This window comes from Ursus americanus, chromosome 9, assembly GCF_024610735.1.
Source record: "Ursus americanus isolate L20-20 chromosome 9, mUrsAme1.1.p, whole genome shotgun sequence".
In the NCBI taxonomy this organism is placed as follows: domain Eukaryota; kingdom Metazoa; phylum Chordata; class Mammalia; order Carnivora; family Ursidae; genus Ursus; species Ursus americanus.
The window spans coordinates 20032178-20055226 of NC_142135.1; the positions used below are offsets into that span (position 1 = coordinate 20032178).

The 23049-nt window shown below is 41.3% G+C and overlaps 1 long non-coding RNA gene across 1 annotated transcript in view; it reads right to left on the reverse strand.

Annotated features, from left to right (window-relative positions):
• The window catches only part of LOC123797759 (uncharacterized), a 58475-nt gene that overhangs the window by 27772 nt on the left and 7654 nt on the right, over positions 1–23049 (reverse strand). Inside the window, exons 2-3 of the long non-coding RNA XR_006781051.2 lie at positions 19512–19672; positions 13789–13905 (exon numbers count right to left, since the gene is read on the reverse strand). This is a non-coding gene — a long non-coding RNA (uncharacterized LOC123797759). The remainder of the gene's footprint in view (positions 1–13788; positions 13906–19511; positions 19673–23049) is intronic.

Consider the following 23049-nt stretch of genomic DNA (forward strand, 5'->3'; position numbering starts at 1 on the left):
ATCACCTTATTTAGAAAAAGGGTCTTTATAGATGTAATTAGGGATCTTGAGATGAGGAAATCATCCTGGTGGGCCCTAAATCCAACGGCAAGTGTCCTTATAAGAGACACACAAACTGGAAAGACAGAGAAGAAGTGCAGACAGAAGCAGAGATGGGAGTGATGAAGCCATAAGCCAAGGAACCAGGGAAGACAAGGAACAAATTCTCCCCCAGAGCCTCTGCAGTGACTACAGCACTGCTGACAACTCGATCTTGGACTTCTGGCCTCCAGAGCTATGACAGAATTAGTATTTTATTAATGTTTATTAAGGAAAGAATGAATGTTTTCAGCCACTCAGTGTGTGGTCATTTGCCAAAACAACTATAGAAAACTAATACTGGTTGTATCCAAGCCTCAGAAATAACATAATTAAAATAACTGTGGGGCCCTTGGGGGCAGAAGTTCCTACACTTTCTCCTCAGTCTTTCATTGCTGTATCTTTCAGTTCAAAATTTCACACTCCTGGGATAGACACTCTGGTTGCCCTAGACTGGGACTGGTGTAAAGACCACGAAGGGGATATCATTGTGAACAGGGTCTGTTCCATCCCCCAGTTGTGTAGGCTACAAAGGTATAACGTTGGTGCTGATCAACCCTGCCTGCATGAAATCACATCGGTTATGGCCACTTAGACAGAAGGACAGATCCAGGTAAATGCCTCACAAACTCATAAATCTGGGGAAATAAAAAGCAGAGGTGAAGTCAAGAGGCTCAAACCCAGAAAATCAGAATCCCAACATGGCAATACTTGAAGTGAAAAACTTTGTGGGAATTAAGTGCAGAGGGTATAAGCAGCAGACAGGAGTTAACAAGGAGCGCATACTTCCCTTTCAGAAGCTCTAGTTCTTCCAGCAGAGCTCCGATTTACAGAAAATGAAATGGCCTCCTCTCACAACTAGACTCGAGAAACATTTGAAAGTTAGTGGCATCAAGTATAAATCACCAAAATGCCAATTTCATTGGCTTCCCTGGTTACTACTTTGGGTTCACTCTACCTCAACCTTCTCCTCCAAGGGAAATAGGGTATGTGACTTCACATCCCTTTCTTTTTTTTAAAACTTATAATTTTAAAACAACTTTAGATTTATGGAATCATTAAAAAGACAGTGTAAAGTATCCCTAGTGAGCTGTTTTGTAAAATGTGACTCAGTTTCAGTCTTTCTGATGTATTTTTCATGAATAGACTGATGTTAAGGATCTGCGGGAAGAATATCATGTAGGTAATGGTCCTTCTCACATCATATCAGGGGCCAGTGATATCGGCATGACTAATTACTGTTGATATTAACCTTTGTGACTGAGTTAATTTCTATATAAGATGTGAGATATATAAGGAAGCCCCCCAACTTCTTTACATATGGTTATACTTCTGTGGGTCTGTTTCTGGATTCTCTATTCTGTTCCATTTATCTATAAATCTATCTCCTCTCCTCTCCTCTCCTCTCCTCTCCTCTCCTCTCCTCTCCTCTCCTCTCCTCTCCTCTCCTCTCTCTTTTCTTTTTGCAATGGTTATACTCAGTGCAACAGAGGTTTCAAATTCCTATAGATAGCTTGTTTCTAGGGTGGTGGATATGTATCAGATCAATGCCTGTTTGAGTTTTAGATCTTCCCCTTGAGCTGCTTCTCAAAAAGCTTCTGTCTACACATTCTTGTTCCTTTCCCATCCCTTGCCCAGCAGCATTTTGCTGTCACTTGTCATTTGAAGTCTGCCAGTTGTGGGTTCAGCAGTTAATCCTGCCCCTTGTCCCAAGAATTGACTTTTCCCCACATTCTGTTCCCTTTCCTCAGCTGTAATGAGTGTTCACTAATGTTCTAGAGCCAGTGGGTTTTCCCCTTGCCCTGCTATATTAATGTTTTTATTCTTCTGGGTGAGGGGTCTTACCACCACACACACACACACAGGGCTACTGCTCCTCCCTCCAAGATCTTATGGTTCTTTCTGATCTGTTCTGTGAATAGTCAAAGAACCTGCAAAAGTTGGAGGAGGTCATCAAGTGCACGTGATCACTGGTTGACCTGAGAACTGGACACAGACAATCAGAGACTCCTTACCTAGTCCCCTGTCCTTGGAACATAAATTCTTTCCACATTCCCACAGTGGGAGCCATTTCTAGGATGTAGCCCCAAGAGAGCAATGTGTTATTGGGACCATATGGACTGAATACATGACAGAACCCCATTAAGGTCTCCTAAACTTTAAGAATCTGGCAGGCAGGTGCAGAGATCTACTCATCTTGCAGCTGCCCAAGACAAGCCTTGAATGTGATCCCCTTGCTTATTAAGACTGCTCCCTACCACCTAGAGTGGTCTATGTCTTTCTTCAGTCTCCCCTTGCCCTCTGTATATGCGGACTAATTTCAGATTTTACCTGAGAAGCTGCCAAGGTTGTAAAGCAACAGAAAGGGAGCGGACCCCTCCAGTGTGTGCAGCACCCTGTTCCACACAATTCCAGCGGCCTGCATACAGCCTCCACCAACTTTTCGGCTATCTTAGCTGAGCTCTTCTTATTTGTGTCCAGTGGCATCTACCCTAGGTAAGCACGTATTGGTAGGGACTCTCTCCCTGGAATCACTATCTCTTTTTAGATTTTGGGCCAGTTATTTATTCTGTGACGTCAGGTCTCTAATGAGTGTTTGCTTGGCTTGTTTGTTTTAAATTAAGACTATTTTTTAAGAGAAGTTTGGGGTTCACAGAAGAATTGAGAGGAAGGTACAGAGAGATCCCACATACTTCCTGCCCTTGCGCATGCATAGCCTCCTTTACTCTCAACATCCCCCATCCCCACAGTGCATTTGTTACAACTGATGAACCTACACGGACACACCATTATCACCCAAAGCCCACAGTTTACATTGGGGTTCACTCTTGCTGCTGTACATCCAATGGGTTTTTTTTTTTTTAAGTCATGAAGGTGAATTTCATTTGGTTTTTGTCATAAGTTTGAGAACATCACTAATTCCAGTTCTCTGCATCCTTCCCAGGAGGAAGTTAGAACCTGGTCAATTCTGTTGTTTAAAAACTTGATTGTGAAAGACTGGATGGGAGTTTAAACTATCCTCATGAGCCCAGACCCCCTGTGTCCTGTTGTTCATCCAGAACCTTACACAAGTTGTGAAGTATTTTTGATGGAATATGGATGAAAGAATACAGACCAAGAAATAATTTTGAAATCCTTATTCCAGACCAGTCATATGAAATATTCCAATAAGTTTTAACTTATTAACCATGATTTTCTATTCTACCTATTTTGTTTAGTATCTTATTCAATGGGATATCTTCAGTATTTTATGCATATATTGAAAATCTAATTTGTTCCATCAAAAATAATACTTTTGAGTGCCAAATTATTGTACTAAATACAGTGCACTTTACACCTAGTTCTAAGCAAGAGATACAGTGGCAAACTACCATTACTCCCAGGAGCATAGTCTTGTGTTGCTCTAATCTGCTATTTGTGAAACTATCCCTGTCAAACACAAAGGTGTTTATGCTCAGGTGTAGAAATAGGTGTGAGAGAAAGGGAGAGCTCTGAGAAAAGAGAACTCTATGCTCTTCTTTGCCAATGCAGAGACCGATAGCCCTAGGAGTAGCTCCTTTTCAAAATGCTTAACACCTCTGGAGATGTTTCCTAAACTGACGCCCAAACTCGATCTGAGGGACAAACTTTTATTATTGTCTTCTCTTGATCAAAGTTCAAAATAGCGGCTGCTATCAGTTCAATTAGTATAATTATGATTGTTGATAATGAATACAACTATATGCTCTAATTCTTTGACTTTCTTGCTGCTGTTTTACAAATTTCTCTCCCCTCAAATCTAGGAAACTATAAAACAGGGATTTAACAGTAATAATAACAAGCAGCAATTATCTCTGCAACTGAGTTTAAATACATCTGTCCTGAAGATGGCTACAATCGAGTTGGAGAGACAGAATATTCACATGGCAGAGTAATTGCTAAGAGTGGACAGTATATACTTAGTACCAGCTGAATTGCATAAACATGGTGCATTCATCAACTGTCGTCTCTGAAGCCCAGCGCAGCCAAGAAGCAATAACTTCAGCTCGGTCTTGTAGGCACATTCAGGCAGAGAGAATGAGGTGGGATGTAGATATAAGGAATTGTATTGGAAAAGCCACAGAGGCTAAAATGTGCATAACATGTTGAGGAAGCACTCTCTAGACTCATGCAGCTTATATAAAAATTTAAAGAGTACTATAAAATAAGCTTGAAGAAGTTTATTAGTAACACAGAAGTTTATTGTGAGTTGTGAAACTAACTGCTTTTTCTACCCAGAACTCTTCAGTTTAGTCTAGTCAGCACTTCCTTCTTTTAGGTAACTACTCTCTCCCACCCAGCCCCCAACTCAACCACGTAGTTCCAATGGGGCCTGACAATAACAGCCTCTCTTTCAGTACACCCAACTCTTCCTTTAGCTACCCTCAAGGCATTCAGTGAGAGACCTTCCAAATGTGTATTTGGAATTACTCAAAGAAAAATTTTTTCTGTCCAATGAAAATGTATAAAAGTATGAGTCTAAAGTTGCCAGAGGCTGCAGAGAAAAGGAACTATCAGAGAGAACAAGGAAGAAGAGACAAGCAAGGAATCCTGATAATGTTCAAGCCCCTGGTTCTAGCCACATTTTTTGTTCCTGTTATTTAGTTTTGTAAACCATTGACTTTCCCTTCTCCCCGAAGCCAGTTTCTGTAATTCATAAACAGGAGTCCTGACTAACATATAGAGTAAATAAGAGGTCCTTGAATGCCGGACAAAGGTGTTTGGATTTGAGGAGCTAACTGTGATGATTGTGAGGTTCTATCCATCTGAGAATCTTTAATTTTATAATCTTTACCTATAAACACAATAGGAACCATTGAAGTTTTAAGAAAGGTATTGATGTTTGCAAAGTAGAATTTCAAGATTATTCTGGCAGGAGCGTATAGAATGGATTGGAGTGGGAATAGGTTAGAGATTATTAAACCAGAAGAGCTGACTACTAGAATAGTTCAGCCATGAGGTAAATAGGCAACTCAGACTGCAGGTGGGAGCCCAGAGTGGAAAGGAAAGGTCACAGTAAAGAACCATTAATCTTTCCAGGAGACTCATCAGAGAAGGAGCACCATCACTGGGCATTTGGTTATGACTAATGGATTGAGATTCCTGTCTTTTTCCAAATATTTAATATAAAATAAGTCTCCCATTTCCTTGGGTTTTCTTGAGTCTTTTCCCAGGGAAATCCACCTCATCTTTTGAGACACAAAAGCTTAAGTCATATTTCCACAAAAATCCTTCTAACTAAAACAAAGACATCTTCCAAATTGACATTTCAATAGCAATTTTGGTTTTTCATGACTCACTGACTTCAGGCAAGAGGAGGTAAACAGGACAGATCATGCATAAAACCTGTGTCGTTCTCATGGAATCATAGGTTTCTGAGAGACAACATGAAGTCATCTGTTCATCTCTCCTTCCTTGGTCCAGCCATTCCTAAACCAGCCTAGAGACTGATGACCTCGGATTTAAGCATTTTTAAAGCGTCTTATTGTTATAGTGATGCCCCCAACACACACACACACACACACACACACACACACACGCACGTGTGCGCACATATATGTACACAAGCAAAGCACACATGTGAACAAATACAATACATACATGCACACATACACAGAGCCAATGGAACCCAATTTCAGGACTTACTAGCTCTTACTCTGTCATTGAGATTGGGCAAAAATGGTTTCTTTAATAGAAACTCTTACTTTCTCGGAATTTTAGAGCAGGTGGCCTTTATAGATTGTTCCAACTTAGTGTTTACCAAACTTACCTAATTATAAGTATCACTTGGGATGTTTGTTCAAACTGTACATTTCCTAGCATCCTCCTGGGATGATTTTGAGTCATGGGTCAGGACTCGGGTGTGAGACTTCCTATTGGGCAATTTGGGGAAATATTATTATATCTAATCCTTGAGGACCAAATGAGGCTGCAAGAAATTAAATTGCACAGCTGCTATCAGAACTCAGAGATACTCAGTACTATCAAGACTCTTGTTTAACTTTGTACTTCTCTTAACAAAGATGGGAAACACCCAGATTTCTCCCTTGGGGTGCATTTAATCCCACTGTGCTTGTAACAATCATTGCATTTAGCACCTGACAGTTTAACTGTCTCCCTTGATGCTGATGTTATGATAATAATATCAACAGCAATAATAATAATCACTATAATTTATTAAATGCTTTCCTGTTAGATCTGGGTCCATTTAGGTTCTTAGAAAACAATGTTCTATAAAAGCAAAAGCTAGGAAATCACTGATTCATCTGATTTCCCATTTTTCTACATTGACTCTGGCACTCACAGTAAAGGACATTTACCGAGAACTTGAGAGGAACAAAGCCCTACACTTAAGACCATAATAGACATCATCTCATTAAGGCTGAACAACCCAGTTATCAAATCATCATCATTTTCCTAAAAGCCAACAGCCTTCAGCTTACTTCCCCTGACATCCACCATTCTTTTATTTGGTACTTGGTACTTTATTTGGTACATTCTTTTATATAGTACTTGGACTGGGTATAATATATGCCTGATCTAGTCACAGCTGTCTCAAGTCTTATACATCCTTCCAATGATCTATCCCAATTACACCTTGGGATTTAAGCTTGAGATATCAAACATTTCTCCTGAGATAAAAGACAGTAAGAGTCAAGAAGGGAAAAAAAAAAACCCACAATTTTGAAAAACAGAAATCCACTAGCCAGGAATACAAGAGTAAGGGTTTTGCATGGAAAACTCCATCTGTTTTTTGTGGGATCTGAATCAGATTTTTCCCTCCAGCCACGAGAATATGCCACTCAAAAGGATCTGCCTTGGATGGTGACAAGATGTACTCTGCCATTAAGTACCCGTGGCAAGGAAAGCATCCAGGATTGGCTTACTAAGAGGGAATGGCAAAAGAAGTAAGCTTTGCTAAAGCCTCCAGAATAAATTTCTGTTTAAACCCAAACCATGGAGTCGAGACGGGGTATTAAAAAAACTTCAAGCCAACAGACTGGCACTTGGGTATAGCTGGCGCTGTATCTTCCCCTAATTATTTGAAAATACGCTCTGTTGACTAAGCCACGTTTAAAGAATAGGGAATGTCAGAGTAAAGTTTCTAGAAAAATAAAATGTGATGGGGTCTGGGAATAAAAGAAAAATAAGAGCAGATTCTACCTAGAAATAAGCAGCTGTCTTTCTCGGAAGCGGGCCCACGTGGGGTAATAAACCTTCAGTAAAGGAAAAAAGGATTAGGAGCGAGACACACCTTATTTTAAATCCTGTCTCCTCTCCTAAATAGTGTGATTGCTTTGGAGCTCGGCCTTCCTGTCTGCACAATTGATAGAATAAAACCTCAGAAGCTTATCTGGACATCCCAGGTAAGTTTCTATCCCAGCACTTGGCATAATAAACAAGTGTTTTTTTAAATGTATTCTTCACAAGACAGAAATTCACATGAGGGATGACACCCAACCACTGTGTGATCATTGGAGGGAAATGATAAACAGGCGTTCCTCCAGGAAACTATGCTGGTTATTTGGTTCGGAGCTGTAACCACTTCACCACAAAATGGAAGAGAGGCAAGTCAGGAGGAGACAGCTGAGGGGACAAGGAGGCACGCACAGGCCTGGCTTTCATTTTGGGCCCCAGCCGTGCTGGGCCTCCCTGGGCAAGTCACTGCCGATGGCAATGGTCTGTTCAGAGTATAGACACGGTGCACCCGCAGGCAAGATGGGTTCTGACAAATGTGGCAGCAAGCTGTTGCAGGCGTCATAGCGACAGCAGATGCAGGCATTGAAGGGTTGTCCTCCCTTCACATGCAGAGCAGATGTTGTGAATTTTTCAATTACAGTAAAGACCCTCTTTAAGACGAAACTCTCTACCAGTCACTGACATTTGAGAGGTTGAGTCAGCATATCCCCCCAAAGTCAGATAGCTCACTGAGTGTTCAGTGAAGCCACATCAATCACTTTGACTTCCTTTTGATGAACTGGATAAAAGAAAATCTCGCTCAGAAAGAACCATTCCAATGGGAAATGATCTTAAAGGAGAGCTGAAAATAAGTCACTGAACACCTGTCACGTGCCAAGATCTTACCTTTTCATGCTCATTCTCTTAACATCTTTCAAATTAGGCCTTAATATTCCCGTTTTAAAGATAAAGGACTATCACCAAAAGAGAATACGTTACATGCCCCCCCATTTCATTGCAAGTGAGTCACAGAAACTCCATTTTTTCTTTTCAACCTTGATATTTCATTCTATCACACTGGCTCAAAGACCTTGGGGAAGTCAGAATGGTCAATGAAGAATCAAGGAGTGTTTTTTATGTTGTATTTAATGTTCTCAGCATTTCCTTTTGGCCTTAAGTGTTGAGAGGAAACTAGTTTCACACAATTCTGCGTTTTGCCCACAGACATTGATCTCATGCACTAGCTACCTATTCTTTATCCATCCCAAGTAGGTGACTAGAAATTCAATTCTGACACAGACCTTCTAGGTTAAGGGCAAAGTCCTCCTCCACAAGACTGCCTCCATTTCAGAGGTTAGCCACCAGCCACAAGACTTTACACCATGGAAACTTCTGACAGAGTGGCTATAAAAAAGGGGTTCCCCATGCCCCCAGATTCAATGATTTGCTGGAATGACTCTCAGAACTCAGGAAAGCACCATAATTTTGATTATACTTTTTATAAAGGATACTCCTAGGGCTAAGATCCAGGAGGGTCCCAGATAGGGAGCTTCTATGCCCTTTCGCGGGACAACCAGATGCATCACCCTCCCAGCACAGCAATAATGTGTTTACTAACCAGAAAAGTCCACTGTCTGGAGTTTTTATTGGGGTTTCATTACATGAGCATGATTGATTGAACTCAAATTTCTAGCCCTCCTCCATGCCACAGGTGTCAAGATAGCTCAAAGTCCAAACTCTCTAATCTTCTTTCTTCCTCCCTCCCTCTTTTCTTTTTCTTTCTTTCTTTCTTTCTTTCTTTCTTTCTTTCTTTCTTTCTTTCTTTCTTTCTTTCTTTCTTTCCATCCTTCCTTCCTTCTTTCCATCCTTCCTTCCAAGATTTTTGTTTATTTGTTTGAGAGAGAGAGAGAGAGAACACAGAGGGAGAGGGAGAAGCAGACTTCGCTGGGCAGAGAGTCTGATGCAGGGCTCGATCCCAGGACCCTGAGATCACGACCTGAGCCGAAGGCAGACACTTAACCAAGTGAGCCACCCAAGCACCCCATGGTTGGTCTTTCTTGTGCCAGCCCCCACACTAAAATCATCCAGGGGCCTACCTTGAGCCATTTCATTAGCATAAAAATGATATTCTTTATCACTTAGGATAGTCCAAGGATTAGAGTCTCCCTCCCAGGAACAAATGCCAATCAAATTCTTTATTCTACGCCATTGCTCTATTCCATCCCACTCCCCAAATTTGTTCTGTTTTCTAGCACCTTCAGTTCTGTGAGGCGCACTGCCAACCACCCTTTAAGCCTGTCACAGCTGAAAACCCGGAGTTGTCCAAGTTTCCTGGATTCATCCTCTCCTCTCAACTTCTACTGCCACCATTACCACTGCCATTCAGAACTCAAACCCTCAGGAGCCTAAGTTGTTGTGAACTTCTTGACTGTTTTGTCTGCCCACTTTCATTTACTTCAATCCTTCTTGCACACAACTATCAGATCAATCTTCCTTAAACACCCAAGTAATTAGAGGTGATTTGTTCCTCTAAGTAGTTTGAATGAGAATCTGTTTTCTCTATGCTGCACTTCCTTGACTTTTGCTCAAAGTGGAGACCAAGAAAATCACCAGTGTGCCAAATAGTCTTGAGGAAAAGTACACAGTATGGTAACTGGAATGAGCACTGATTCTAGAGTCCAAAATATTTGGGTTTGAATCCAACTCAACTGCAGGCTACAGATGCCTACCATTGTAGAGGCACTGCACAGGGCAGAGATGTGAGGTGTGCAGTACATAGACACTTATACACAGAAAATCGAATCTGCAGCTAAATGGGTATTTTTCACACTCACCACACATTTCTCTAAACCCTTCCTTTTTAAGGCACTATGCTAATTTCCTATTGCTGCTGAAACAAATTACCATGAACAGGGGTTTGAACAATATGAGTTAATTTTATTATAGTTTTGGAAGTCAGAAGTCCGGAACGAGTTTCACCAGAATAAACGCAAGATGTTGGCAAGGCTGTGTTCATCCTGGACGCTCTGGGGTAGCACCTGTCTCCCTATCGTTTCCAGCTCAAGGCTACCTGCATTCCTTACATCCGTTCTCCATCTTCAAAGCCAGCTAAATCAGGCCAAGTCCTTCTCAGGCTACCATCTCCCTGCTTCTCTTTCCTCTGCCTGTTTCTTCCACCGTGAAGGACCCACGTGACTATACTGGGTCCACCTGAATATTCCGGGCTAATTCCCCATTTTAACATCAGCTAATTAACAACCTTAACATAGCCACACCCTTACTTTCCCTTTGTCAAATAAGGCAACATATACAGAGATCCCTGAGATTGGGAAATGGGCATCTTTGGCAAAGGGAGGGCAAGTCTCATGCCAAGTTCAGGTGAAATATTACCTAGGAAGCTTATCCTCATGTCTCTCATTTGTATTGCTCTCTTTCCTCTAATTCAGTAGTTTTCAATTTTGTCACCTGTGACACTTTAAAAAATATTGATGTCTGGCTCCCATTCTTGAGACTGGGGGGTTAAATTGGTCCCAGGTGTGACCTGAGTGAAAGACATTTTTACAAAGCTCTCTCAGTGATTCTAATATGCAGCCAAGGTTGAGAACTACTGCCCCAGCAAATGTCTGTGTTTTCATCTTATCTGCCAATGTAGAGAGGAGGGATCAAAGGATAATTAAAAGGAAGACTGCAAAATGCCTGTATTCATACCTCTTGGCTCCACTCTTAACTAGCGGTCAAACCTTGAGCTCTTTAAGCAATCCCTTGGTGCCTCTGTTTTTCATTTGCAAACTGGGAGGGATAAAAAGGCCCCTCAGCTTTGTTGAGAAGGTTGAATGACAGACTGTACATAAACGTGTTTAGTGGGGCACATGCCTTATCTTTGAAACTCACCTAGAAGCTCTGCCTGGGCATGACCAACTGCTCTTTCTGTGGTTCTCAAAAAATACTTGTTATTTGATGGATAGAAAACAAGCAAGTGTGGCCAAACCACATGATTGCAGCTCTTTGAGCCATAAATCTTATTTTAGTTTATTTTTAGGATAGTTTTGTCATATCTTTACTCTCCAAATATCTTCAACCAGTGTAAGCTGAATGTACATTAGAATCTTTTTGGAAGCTTTTAAAAGTATCAGGGTCAGGGTCCAGCTCCCCCCTCCTCCCTGAGATATTAACTCAGCTGGAGCCCAGACATCAGTATCTTTTAACCCTTCAGGTAATTATAATACAGAGCAAGGGATTCCAATCTCAGACCTGGACTAGATGTCTACAACTGTTGCACTCTGAGTACATCTAACAAAGGTAATGACTTATCCTTGGGGATGCCATGGTGGGAAATGACTGGGAAAGAGTGTGGGAAATGACTGGGAAAGAGTGTAGTAAAAGGGAAGTAGGAAAGGGAAGGGATTTAAAAAGAGTAAGAGGAAGGGAAGAAGGAAGGGAGAGATGGAGAGGGAGAGAGAGACCAGAAACAGAGAAAGTAAGGAAAGAAAGATGGTCAAGTACACTTGAAAGTTATCTCTTGATGACTTGTTGGTACTCATGCTACGAATTAACTATGTTCTTCCACCCCAACTGGGCCTTCAGGAGAGATGGGTAACCATGTAAAGAATCTCATTAGAGTGGAGATTCTATGTCCTTCCCACAGAATGTACTCAAAATCTGTTTCAGCAAACCCGACCCCAACAGCTGCACAGATCTGTTCTGTGGCCACTGAGATAGGTAGTGCTGGCAGTTGTGTAAAAAAAGACTTAAGCTGAAAGTTTGGGGCTATTCCTTAAACAACCCCAGAGAAGAAATTCCTTGCTCATCCTGGGTAGTACACAGGTCACTATGAGGACGGCAAGGAACGTGAGTCAGAGGAGACAATTACTCAAGAAAGTTGCCCAATCTCCTAACATCCGGTGGTGCCAAGAGGCTCTCAGTAACCTCAAGGTGACTCCCAGGCAGGTGGCCAGAGCACAAAAAAGGTTCCTCACTCCTGCAAAAGGATCTGTAGCAAAAACCGTATCACAACTTGCATTGACATATCTATTATCATGTAGAAAATTCTTTCGCACTTATGATCTTATCTGATTTTCCCCCCCAGGGGGGAAAAACACCTTTGTAAGATACATGGGTTAAATATTATCCCCATACTGGAGATGAAGACTCAATTCTTGGGCAGTGAGTGACTGATAGAGATAACCCTCTCTTCTTTCTGGATGTATCCTTCCCTAAGGAAAGCATAATTAATCACGACATAGATGATTACAAATAAACTGTAAGTATTTAAAACCAACCAATTATCAAGGTGTTGAAAATCAGCACCAGTGGGGCACCAGTGAGGCTCCTCTCAGAAGGAAAGGTGAGCCCGGGGAGGTGTTTTGATATGAAATAACAGCAAGTTCCACTGGGAAATGGAAATTTAATATAAACAGTGTATTTTACCAGCAAAAGAAGATTATATATAACAGACCACTACACATATATTTCCGGAGTGATCATGAAACCTCATTTACCAAATGTTACTATGTTACAGGTCAGACATTTTACTGATACTAGTTACTGATTATTAAATATCTAAATAGAAGAATAAGACAAGATTCTTGACATGCATTAACAATCCAATCCTAACAACTGCCCTATTATATAGGTCATTATTACAAGATTATTCTCCATTCATGTACAAAGAGACTGAGGCCCATCAGGCCAGGGCCCCACAGCTGGCGGATGGCAGGGCCATGATTCAGACCCAGGTCGCTCTGACTCCCAGCTCATGCTTTTTCCGCTGCTCTATGCCATCTCCTCTAAGCCCATAATTAAGCAAAATAATATGCTCTTCACAAATGAAAAGATCTCATGCACGAAAGTGACGAGATGACTTTTGGTTGATGGGCTTCCAAATATGCGGCAGATCCTTTTTCTGGAAACCGCATTTGGCATAAGGGGGCCTAAAGTCCAGACAGTTTTCATGACGTAACTCAAGGTCTCCGTGAATGTTAGCCTTGAGTCTGAAATAGCTCTGAGCCCTCCCATCCTGGCATCTTCCCTGCAACGCCCCCTAGTCCCCCCAGCCAAGCTCAGACTGCCCACAGGACTTGCAGGTGGGTGAGCTGACAGTGCTGGTGGGGTTGGAAACCAGGTACACCCTGATCCCCTTCTTCATCCCAGTAACTATTTCCAATGCTCTCACTCTCTCTTGGAGCTTATTCTCGGCTCTGTAGGCCTTCATGTTTGTTTGTTTTGCTTTCAGGTTTAAAAAGGACTCTTAGCAGCAGTTCAAGACTTTCATAAAATTAATCCATGGTCGCTTAGAGCCATCCAGAGGGCTGCCGGAAAGGAATGACCCTCTGCGAGGCGGTGCCTGAGACTGGATTTTGAGTGTGATCTGGTTTTGCATAAAACTCGTCTTCATGGTGTTTCTCTATATCTCCATTCCCATCTACCTTGTCTTAATCAAAGAGCATTTCCCCCCAAGTCCTAAATTCAGCCAACTGTACACCCCACGGTTCTCACCGCACCGAACTGCCTTACCCGTGAGTCCCAGTGACTCTGTAGCTCTGGTTCCTCAGCTGGTCGCCATCTCCCTCAGTCTTCCTTGGCCCCAGGCCTTGTCTTCCTTGAGACCCTTTTCCTACCAGGGTTTAGTTTCTGTCAAAATGAAAGCAATAAAAAGTAGTGAAAGGGGGAATTGGAATAACAGTCTAAAGAAGTCAGTCTGGGTTTATTTACTTCCCCTTCCCTTACTCAGCTGACGAGGTCACCGGCGACTAGTCACCTACTTGTTGGAAACTCCTTTTGTCATATATAAAGCAGAGATCACAGTAATATGTGTCCTACTTATCTCACAGACCTATAGTAAGGATCAGAAGCAAGAGGAGACAAAAAAGAACCCAGGAAAATGTGAGGGAAGCATTACTGCCACTCCCATGACTGCAAACTGTCTCACGGAGCTCCCTTTGACAGAGGAGAGGCGGAATTGAAGGGAATTATCGTATGTTGTCATGCGATGGCATAAAGTGCAGAGAGTCAAGGGGGCCTGGAGGAGGGATCCTGGCTGATGTCTGGGATAGGGGATGCAGCCAAGCTCCAGGAAGAATCCACAGAGGAAGTCAGATTTAAGGTGGCCATGATGGCTGAATGGGCATTCTCTGAGAAAACAAAGGAACAAAGAGTATCTCAGGACCAAAGACCAGCACATATAAAGAGCTGCTTATGCTAACATAAATCCTGTCACCTAAGTGCCAGTGAAGGCACAATGGCTTTAAGCAGAGAGTGGAATAATAAGAAGCATGTTTAAGAAAGATTATTTTAGAGACAGTGGGGCAAGGAAAACAAGAGAAAAATTAGTTGTTGTTGTTATCATTATTAGTATTATAAAAGATTATCTCTCATGTGAGCCTGAATAGAGATTAAGTATGAGTTGAGTCAAGAGTTCAATTATCCTCCGCATGAAGGAAAGAGAGTGAACCCTGGGGCAAGACTGGGAAGGGGAAGAGACATTGGCCTTTGTTCCAAGGTAAGGTGATGCCCCAGAGTAGGATAAAGGCTCTCTTTCTAGAAAGTGGAGATTCCTACTGTCAGTAAGCTCGAGAAGGAGCTGATGCTGGAAAACGAACGGAGCCCAGGATGACAAAACTCATCTCTGAACCTGGACTCAAAGGTGTCTAGATAAGTTCAAAGACGTTCTTTTGCAGGACAAATGTCTTCTGACATAGAAAGATAGCCCTGGAGGCAGGCCAGGAGGCCCCTGAGAGGGACCCCAGGAGAATGCCCTTGGGTCTCTCATGCCTAAGTGTCTCCACATCAAATAGCAGTTGTATTTCCCCCTGATTTAAGAGCCTTCTCTTATCCCAGAGCCATTGGTCCTGTCATGAAAACTTAACTGGTCTCAGCTGTGCCGAAAGAAGAATGAAGCTGGCCCAGGCCGGAACCACAGTGATAGAGAAAAGCAGTGAGGATAATGGTCAATGTTTATTGAGGCAGGAATAGAGTTAGGAGTTTAGGTGGATTACTTTATTATCTTAACAACCTTGAGATTAGAGAACTGCAGTTAACCTCATTTTGCAGGTAAGAAATCTAAGGTTTAGAGTGGTTAGAGAATGTGCCCAAATCACACGGCTGATATGCAGCATTCTGTCTCCAAAGACAATTCTGCTTGCTGCCACCCTGGACTGTCTCCCAGCTTTGGTCCAAGAGAGCAACGGCCATAGCCATGCATGGAGTGGAAACAAAGGAGCCTGACAGTATCATGGGGAGCTGTCTGAGATGGAGCAGCCTTGGTGGGTCCACGGCTGAAAGATGCCAGTGCAGGCAACAATGCACACTGACATTGGGACGGTGGGAGATGGGCCCTGGGGCTTCTCTGAGAGCCAGAAGAAAGGTCAGGAAACCTCAAAGTGAAGACTAAGCTCCTGTTCAGAGTGATGAGTGGCAACAAGCTGCTGGACTTCAGCCTACCCAATGTGGCCATCTTTATGCCTACCAGCTGGCGAGGCCTGAAGAACTTCCAGCTTGCCATCACATGGCCATGAGTATTGTTTTCACAGAGGAGAAAAGAGGAAAATATCAAGAAATTACAAAGTGGCCCATAATCAAATTTCAAACTTGAAAATTCCTGAGAAAAACTCAATTCTACATAGATTTAAACGAATGACACGCTGATAGCGTGCTGGTTTTAGAGCCCTCTGACTTAATCTGCTGTTCTATTATCAACTCCACTGTTACTAATGGATTTTCTTTGGAACTCAATACTAGCAGTGCAAGGAAGAAACTGGCCGCAGCACCAGAAGAATCTTTAAAGGCAAATAACATTAATATCTACCCACAGGGCCTCAAAGACATGTGGTTGCCTTCCAACCCAGTCCCCAGGAGGCTGTCTGGAGTCTTAGCTTCTCAAGGTGAAGCCTCTCCACTTCCATAACCTCCACAGAATGTTCCACAGTTCATAGATGACTCCCCCACAGGAACTATTCCAAATAAGGGAGCCGCATCCAAGATCCCTATCACTCAAAATGTAGAAATCGAAGTCATCATTATCAACAGCAGCAGCATCTGGAAGCTTGTTAGAAATGCAAGATCTCAGGCCCCACCAAAGACTTAAGAAATCCGAATCCTCGTTTAACAAGACCCCCAGGCGATTTGTGTGCATGTTACATTAAGAAGCATAGCTTCAGATTGTCTGAGATCTCTAAATATCAGGTACCACACGGGATGTAATATCTGTATTACAACATTAACTTGAGTATGGGTTTGTTCTGCTCAAATAATTAATAAATCCACTGACTACTGACATCTCAACATGTGTCCCTTGCTCTTGCTCAGCTAAGCACTGTTGGTGATACAAAAAAAAAAAAAAGTCAAGATATGATGCCTGTCGACAGCAAGCCTATAGTTCTGTTGGAGAAAAAAAATTAATATGCTCAGAATGACCCTGTCACTGCTCTGCATAAAATAACCAGGATTTGCCGATGCCAACGGGATGAAGTCCCGTTCTACTGCCGCAGAACATCAGAAGCCTTTCAAGAGCCTGGAGCACACCTTCCTCCCCGATCTTATCCATGGCCACTGCCTTTCCCTCAGTGCTTTGCCACAGCCATACTGACCCTGACGGTCCTAGGATGTGCAGACCTTGCTCCCATCTCCATGCGTTGCCCTTGCAGCATGACCCTGCCCCTTCCGGCCCTTCCCCTCCTTATGATCCCTCCATTGGATTCTGTAGGCGTACCAAAGAAAGCTTTCCTTTGGCTTCAAATTTGAGGGAATTGTTGCCCTTTTCACACATTCCCATTGCAAGTTCTGTTTTTGACTGTCTTCTAGGTATAAGGTCTGGTTGAAAGAAGTAAAAATGGTCTATGAAACAGCTATAAATCAGTAATGCAGTCCATCACATTGCTCTCCACCTCAAACACACCTAGAGCCCAGTCCCAGGACAGAAGTGCCCTGATCCTTCTCCCCGACTTCCCTGTAGATGATCTGACCTACTGGCTAGTCCTGAGGGAGCCAGAGGCTCCGTCCTCCTGGGATACCCCTCCACACCTCCTGCATTTGGGACACTCCTGCTCATCCTTTACATCTCGTCTCAAATACAACATTACCTAGGAAGCTTCCCCTGCTTCCTAGAAGTATGTTGGTCCTTCTCATCCCAGTTCCAACATCACTTTGTATCTGAGAAATTATCTGGTTGATTGTGTATCTTTGCTTGCCTGTCTCTCCCACCTGACTCAGTTTTTCTAGGACAGAGACTTATCTCCTAAGGCACGAATAGGACTGCTCGCATATTCTTAGGGTTCTGCATATCTGGCAGAAAATAGAACAGTGTTTCCTAACCCCTGCTAATTAATCATCAGAATCAACCACATGTCACTTGAAAATCCATATTCCTGTGCTTCATCCCAAAAGATCCTGCTTCTATAAGCCTAATATGGCATTCGGGTATCTCTATTTTTCAAATGCTCTCCAGATAATTCTGATCTGCAACCAAGATTTAGAAACACTGCAGGAGACCCTTACTAAAGTTTGTTAGTGATGGAATTATCCATCCTCTACACCTGGGCATAAACCACTGCTTTTCTAGATAAACCTGAGGTACCTTGATTGGATTGCCCTGGTCCTTTCTGGCTAGATGCACACCTTATACCTATCCACATCCTGATATCAATGCACTGATAGTAAGAAGTATATGTACTTATGGGCTCAGTTGTTGTGTGTGGTTCTCTATGTATAATAGGAGGCAGAGAAGAATATGATGGGTGTGTAATTGCAGTAGAATAATGGCAGAGACCTTTCAGGCACACCTCCTCTTCCCTGTCCAGTATTCCCAAGATATCATGCCCATACCTCTACAACATCATCCCTTAACTTTCCTGGGGTGAGAATATCTGTGCTTAAACTAGACTGCCCCTGCCAGACTCCCTGAAGGAAGGGCTATTCTCTTTGGTGCCATGATCTCGACTCCGATCCCAGTGCCTGCCACATAATAAGTGCCCAATAAAGGTTTGATGACTCCTTGACTCCATGCAGACCAAATGTCTGAATGAATAAATGAGTGAATGAGAGGCATTGGATAGATGGAAAGGAGGAAGAAAAACATTCCTACAGGAGTGGGGATTCAGAATCAAGGTGTTCACAGGTCTAAGAAGAGAATGAGATTGGTACATGCATAAGACAACTAGATATGAGTTTTTGAAGATAGCTCCTCCACTTTGGAGAAAGTTGGAGACCTTTGTGGTTCCTTTCCATGGGATTCTAAGAGTGGACTGCTGTACTGTGCAGGAGGGAGCTGTCCTGAGAGTCAAGTAGAGTTATTCCTAACTCTGTCATTGAATTTCTATGTTTCTATCAACAAAGGGAAGAAAGAAAATGAAAGGGAATATTTACTTAGTATATATTTTGTGCCTGGTGCTTTGCACTATCTCCCCGGATAGCAGTGGTAGCTTCTTATGCTATTACTGTCACCTTTCTGCTGATGGAGAGAAAGTAAAAGAGTTTAAATGACTCTGACAACTTGTTCTTTTCCCTGCATACTTCGCTGCTTCCATTCACTTAAGCTATCTGGGCCTCCATTTCCATAACTTGAAAATGAATGGATTGTGTTAGATTACATCTCAAGTCTTTTTGGTTCTAAAATCAATAGGTTTACCTTTGCTGTGGGGTTTCTCAACCTTGAGGCAACTTCCTTTGAAGCCTATTACTTAGTACCACACTACGCACCTTTCAGTGATTGCTTGCTAAATGAAAGAATTGAGTTTAATCAACTGGGCAGCTCTGGGACATAAAGAGAGTATAACATTTTGTTCTAGTTAAAAAAGGTTTGCTCACCATCCCTGAACAAACCTTGCATATTCTTGTTTCTTCACTTTTGCCCATAATTTGCTCTCCACTTACCAAAATTCTACTCTGTCTTCAAAGTCTAACCTGATTCCCCTCTTGCACGAAGGCTTCTCTGGCTGCCAATGAACCAGGCAACATGGAAAGGAGGATGGGATTATTGCAGTTGATTTACCGATGGAGTCAGTCACATCTAAACCTTGGGCTGCTCCATAATTAGGGAATGGATGATGGGAAGCAACCTCAGGGTCCAATATATTTCCTCAATGGGATTTAAAGAAGAGTCCAAAATTGCTCTTCCTTAGAATCTCTGGGCTTTAAAGGACCCCAGTATCACCTTAGAAATAAAATGACTGTATCTAGTTAAAAAATCTCCATCACCTGTAGCTTTTACACACTTTTCACTACCAACCTCTGCCATCACATACCATTAAATCCGCACGCACCCAGCTCCCTCACATGGAAGATGTCCCTCTGCCTGGAGTACTGGTGGAAAATCACTGAAGAGGACTGACTTTATGCATTACATCTCTGCCCGAGGACATCCTGAAGAGGTCAGGTCACTCTCCATGCAAGCAGAATCACCTGTCTGATGGAAACATTTCTTCTTTTGAATATGCTTTTGCTCATCCTCAGTAAAACAAGATGGAATTAGCATTACATAGCCACAACCAACAAAACTGAAGTGCTTACTCCCAAGAATACACGCATATTATGATCTCCGACATGCAACACAGATGACTAGGGGATATGTTAAATATTCTGGCTCACCGCGCTATATGAATCATAGTGAATGACTGCTCCTGGGAGCTTTAAAATCAGACAATAATTTTTTGTCCTTTGAAGGTTATCATTTAACATTTGCTCACTTTTGTGTCCCTGACGTACGGCATAGTGACAAAACGAGTCATTCGGTAAATATTTGTTGACTAAATCCTACAATCAATGGATTCATCTCTATTTCTTCTACTTTTCTTTCCCCTAATATGACTCTGAAAATGTGTCATCAATATAATAAACACATTAATTTAACACTGGAAAACCTGAGTCACAAAATGGAAGAAACCTGTGTCCGCAGGGCTTTGCTAATGTTTCTGGAGTTATACTTGTAATTCATCTGTTTTTACATGCCTCTCTCCTCCACTGGACATGTGTTTTTTAAGGGAGGTGACTGTCTTACTCATCTCTGTATCATCCACATTTATTACAGTGCTCAGCTCATAATAAGTTTAGTAGTTGTTTATTAAATGAGTGAGTAAATATATTTCTAAAATGATTGCTGTGCCTACATTGACTTCCTGGCCCCTCCTCGTCCCTATCCTAGTTTTTTTTTAGAATTCTCAGCTACTTCTCTGTTGTATTTAGACAAGCAGCTTGAGGGAAAATTAAAAGTAAATCCTTCTTACAAAAAGTAGAAACTCCTGATAGAAATAATTTTTAAATGTCTTTTAAATCACAAAATCGTAATGCTTGAAGGAACATCAGAAATCTTTCAAACATAAATAATATATTGAAACCTACCTAGCAATAAAGTGAAATTGGTATATCTGTTTTATAAGACTATGTATGCTATATAAAAAATGAATACTTAGAAAAAACATGAACAACAATACATAGGAGAAATTAAAACACAAGCGATAAGCATATAGAAAATCTTTCCTACAGATATTGGTAGGGAGTGTGGGGGGGTCTAAGAGCTATCATGCTCTACTCATAGGAATACAGACTGGTGCTACCACTCTGAAGAGCCAACTGGCATTACTGGCTTTATATGCACATAACCCAAGATCCTGAGTGAATACCCCAAAGAAATTCTCACATAACATCGGAGCAACTCAGAGAATTTGACAAGGAGTCAGAGGCAATCTGAGCATCCATCAATTGGAGAATGATAGATAAAATATGATGCACACATCCCAGGAAATTTAGTATGGCAGTACAAGCTACAAATCAGATTTTCACATAGCAACAGTACTTATTGAGACACAAGACCATTTATGTAAATGAATAATACATATACACAAAGCAAAAGATATTTTGCAATAACATATACAACCCAAAACAAAACAACCCACTTTAAATACATGATGATGGTAATCTATAATGGGAAGGGGTTAGGAATATAGGACAACTGGGAATAAATAATTTCAAAATAAGAGGGAGGCCATATGGCCCACAGATGAAAATGTTCCATGAACTAAGCAATCTGATCAACTCAAGCCCAGTACTGGAGGTCCCAAGGAAAAAATTATATGAAAAGAAAAAAAAATGTTAAAACTTGCTAGTAATAAAATTAATGTAAATTAAAACCATACACTTACCAAAATAATAAAAGATGTATTTTACTTGAATCAATAACCCCATTTTTGTCATTTACCCAGGATAAATAAATAATGATCAGCACTGCTATTTAACTTTAATTCCATAGGTATAATCCAATATAGTTAAGCAAAAGAAAAAAATTAAAGGTGTAAAAATTTTTAAAAAGTACTATTTATTATTTTACTGTATATTTGAAAAACCAAAGAGAATCAACTGAAAAAGATTTTTTAAATTTTTTGTAGGTTTTTTTTTGTAATTTTTTATATTACAAAGAATAAGCAGATTTGCTAAGATAGGGCACACATTTCAAACTTTCAAATTAGTAGCCCTTCAGATAGGATCAAAACTAGTTTGTAGGTGTAAAGAAAAAAGACTCCAACCACAATGGAACAACAACAAAAACAAATTTACCATTAGTGTTTAAGATCTAGAGAATGAAAATATAGAGGTCACATTTAGGCAAACAGGCTTGAGCAACAGAATGCAGAAAGGGCCACAGTGACCACCTGACTGAACACACACAGGCCTATGGGGAGACCCACCTCGAAATATCCACAGGCCCTAACTAACCAATGGGCTACTTACAACTAGGCACAGTTCCCCCAAAAGGGAAGATTCCATATGTCCCCATACCTCCTCATCTTCCCCCTTTAAAAACAGCCCCCACCCACCTCGTCATGGCAGGCAGCCTCTCCACTGCTGTCCTGTCCACTGCTCCCTTGGGGTGTATTCAATAAACTTTTACCCCCTCTGTTCTTGCCTTGGGTGAATTCTTTCACCGCCCATGCCACAGCTTCTACCCAATTGTCACCCCACACTTGGGGGCCCCCATCCAATCAAGAGACACCCCATTTAGGCACCATAGAAAACTGTAAGATTCTTCTGAGAGACAAAATGAAGACTTAACCAAATGACAAGGCATACCATAATCGTGAATAGAAAGAATAGATGTCAATTCTTTCAAACTCACTCTATAAATGTAGTGTCATTTTACTAAATATACCAACAGGTTTATTTGGGAAACAAAGAGCAAATTCCAAAGCCAATACAAAAGAATAAATAAGGATATCCAGGGCAATTCTAAAAAAGAAGAATATTGAAAAGGGACAACCTTTAATAGATGTTAACATATTGTACAAAGCCAAATAATTTGCAAAGTATATCAAAGGTAGATGAATAGAAAGACCTAGGAAACAGAAAACAACTCAAAAAATGGTCCCAGATGTACACAGGGATTAAGTATAGGATAAAGGTGGCATTTCAAATCAGTGAGGAATAGAAGGATTATTCAATAAATGGTACAAAATAACTAGACGGCCACTGAAAGAGAAGTCCAGTTGGATCAATAATAAAAATTAAACCATAAAAGTGCAAGAAAACATTATAGTGATTTTTGATACATAATCTCTAAGTGGCAAAGGTCTTCGTAAACATGACATAAAAACCAGAAGTAATGAAACAAAAAAAAAGTGAAAAATTGACAATAAAAAATTGGAGGATAGCAAAATTCATAGTAACCAAAGTCAAAATTCTCAAGGGCAAAATGAGAAAGAGATTTGCAATTTATATCTTAGAAAACAAGATATATCTTGTTTATACATATCTCCCTGATATATAAAAAACTTCCATAAACATTAAGAAAAA